The sequence below is a fragment of the Cryptomeria japonica genome, chromosome 9 (assembly GCF_030272615.1).
Source record: "Cryptomeria japonica chromosome 9, Sugi_1.0, whole genome shotgun sequence".
Classification (NCBI taxonomy): Eukaryota; Viridiplantae; Streptophyta; class Pinopsida; order Cupressales; family Cupressaceae; genus Cryptomeria; species Cryptomeria japonica.
The window spans coordinates 328,426,850-328,430,329 of NC_081413.1; positions in this window are offsets into that span (position 1 = coordinate 328,426,850).

The window sequence follows — 3,480 nt, forward strand, 5'->3', positions numbered from 1 at the left end:
GTGTCCGTTTGGCCTCTCGGGTCCCCTGCGCGCTTCGTGTGGTAGGGTTTCAATTTGGGCCCGTTGGTGGTCAATCTATTTTCAATGGCCATCCGAAGACCTGGAACCACAAATTCTACAGGGACCACGGTCTCCTTCCCGTACATAAGAAGAAGAAGAATAATAAAGATTTTGAAGGCTGCGGCCTTCCACACAGGGTTCCAATCGTTGTCGACACTCTTCGGATTATCTACATCACCAGGGTTTGGGGCGTCTCCCTTCCAATATTCTCTGTATTCCGGCAGGTACACCTCTGTTGGTTGCTCTGGTTCCTCTACTTCGAGCCTGTAGCTCTGGAACATTTCGTAATCCTCCATTTGCCAGTGGAAGAGCCTGTTCAATGACCCTGTCTCATCCTCGGAGCATTCTCCTAGTTTGAGAATCCCTTCGTCGTTGGGCTCCCTGTAGCCCCGTCCTTCATCCCTCGGGTAGCCTTTTCCTTCACCCTCTGATTCCGAAGATGATGCCAGTTCCTCGTCAACAACCTGGGTCCTCAGATCAATGGTGTACTTCCGCCCCCCTTTCTCCATAGAAAGGGTGTTCTTTTTCCAGTCTTGGTTCACCTTTGCTGTAACCAGCCACCCTCTGCCTAAGATGGCGTCGTACCCCTTCTTCTTTAGTGGTATTACCACAAAATCTAGTATGAAAGGTTGCGTGCCAATTGTGACTGGCTGGGCCATCAGGGTGTCGAGTGGCTTGATGTCGTGCTGGTCTGCACCTACCAAGTTGAACGTGGGTGGCCATAGTGTTGGCTTCCCCAGCTTCTTCCACGTATCCTCTAGCAGTACATTCACCCCCGAACCTCCATCCACAATGGCGTCTTTGAGGATAGCCCCGAGAATTCCCATCTCTACTATAGCAAGATGCCGACCACTATTTAAGGCCAACAACATTGGGTCAGCCGAGGGGCTGACCGAAATTTCCGCTCGTGTGCAACGCAAAGGTGCCTGCGCAGTGGTTTGTATGGAATTAAAAATGGTGGTTCTTAACTGTGGCATTGTTTCTAGAAGGTCCTTTACCCTTATAGGTACTTCCATCTGCAGTACTTGCCCAATGATGTTATTTTCCGCTTCCATACAGGATGATGTACTTGCCACCTCGTTGTCTCGTCGTTCGGCCGTCATCTCACGTTCAATATTGGCCTTTGCCTCCCGTAATCTCTCCTTCTCCGTACGGGGGTCGGGATAAGTGGCCTTTTTCGCTTGGGCGCGGGTGATTGCCGGTATTTCTTTCTCACCAATCTTCTCAATGTTGAGGAGATTAACCCCTGCCTATGGGCAATTTGCATCCTCATGGTCGCCTGGCCCACACCATCGGCAGAGGTGCTGAGGGGTGGCTTCCTTCGTGCAATCACAGGCGAAGTGCCCCCATTGATTACAGGCCCTACATTGGATAATTGGCCGGCCCTTGGCGTCATACTGGATACGGCTTCTGTTATTGTTATTGTTGCTATTCCTTCCGCCACCGCGTCTGTTGTCCCGGTAACCTCCAGATGATGCCATTGTGTTGGTTTGCGAAGTTCCGACGGCCGGCTGCTCTTGCGTGAAGAGAACTTGTTGGCTCCTGGTTTTCATATTGTAGGGACATTCCTTTGTCAAATGTCCCATAATCTGACAAATGTCGCAGAAAGCCTTCTTGGGACAAGACTCCTTGGTGTGTCTATCACTCCTACAGTCGGTACACCACATGTCATTTTCTTCCGTCTTACTTGTACTCCCTTTCATGGCTTTGAATTCTTTCAGCATTCGTTCTATGTCCTTTTGGAGAGCGTGCACCTTTTTACTCGATTCGTCACCGCTACTGCTTTCCCCGTCAGAATCTTCATCATCGTCAGATGAATATTTATTACTTTTCTTCTTCCTTGATGTTTTGTATTCGCTCTCCAGGTCCATCGCCCTATTATAGGCGTCGTCATATGAAATCGGGGGTACAATTTTCATTTTTTTCCGTAGGGAGGATTTCAATCCTTCAACGAACCATCATTTTTTCAAGCCCTCAGTCGGTTGGCTTTCCATTTTACCCAACAATTCCTTCAGCATCCTGCTGTATGCTCGTACTGTCTCCTTGGTACCTTGTTTGGTACTGTATATCTCCGTTACAATTTCATTGTCATCACGAAGCAACCGAAACTCCTCTGTGAATTCCTTCTGTAGATTGGCCCACGTGGCCACTTTTTGCTTGTCTACATCGGAGTACCAATGTATGGCAACTCCTCATAACATGGCTAGGAACTGCTGTACCCAGTCATCCCGGTCTCTCACTCCATTGGCGGACCAAATGGTTTCACATGTACGGCAGTGCCGTAAGGGATCTTCCTTGCCCTCCCCTGTGAACTTTAGCAATTTATGTTTACTCGCCATCCCACCGCTGGGTCTTGCTCTTCTAATTCCTTATGTGCTTGTACCTGGCGATCCTCTGCCTCCAGCAACTGAACCTCCACTAGTGGGTCCTCTAGAGGAAGTTGCTGACACCGAACTGAATAAATTGCCTCCTGTACGGTACCCTTGTGCTCCCTCGGCACCTTTGGTCGTACCGTCACCTTCCGTTGTCTCCCTCCGGTTGTCCTCCAAAATGGACAAATTCTTTAGTAGGACTCTGGTAGCGTCGATCAGGTTTAGACTTTGCCTTGTTTGTTCCACCGACTCTTCGCAACTTCTTACCCTACGGTGGTATTCTGGCGAACTGTAGAGTTCTCTTTCGGCACCCTCCGTGACTCCTTCTCGGTTCCCTTCAGGCAACCCTACGATAGTGTAATTCTCTCCGTCTATCTCTGCCTTCGCAACCTCCGTGACACCTCCTGGGTTCCCTTCAAGCAACCCCTTGGTTGGTCGTCCCTTGACAAGCTGCCTTAGCCTACGCCTTCATTCTATCTGCTATCTGAGATTCAACGCGGTTTGTGCCACTTCCCATTCGTCACTTTGTATCTTTTTATTTTTGTCCTTATTTAGTCTATTGGGCATAAGTCACTTCCGTACACAACAAACACACGCCATGTACAAAAAAAACTTTTTATTATTTTTATTTTTATTTTTATTTCGCCTTTCGGCCACGATTTATATCAACAGTGTGTCGGGATTATTCCAGGGTTCAATTTCCCCTTCGCCTCTTGCCATCACGCTCTGCGTCCCATGACGATTGTTCCCTTTGCGCGTCATCGGCCTTTGGGTTAATCTCACCGACGGGTAGGCCCATCGTGTCCGTGCGCCATCCGTGTCTTCCGTTCCTGAGTTCGTCTAGGCAACAACGCCAAATGTTTACCCTCTCGGGTGAATAACTTAAAGCACACAGATAAAACACGTAATGAAGAACAATAATGCCATAGATATCAGATGCAATATAAGAGATGTTATTCCATTCCTAGTCGTTGTTGTCCACAAGTTACATTCGAAAGTATATAAAGATGCCGAGGGGTGCGAGCGCCAACCGTCGCACCGCAACTGC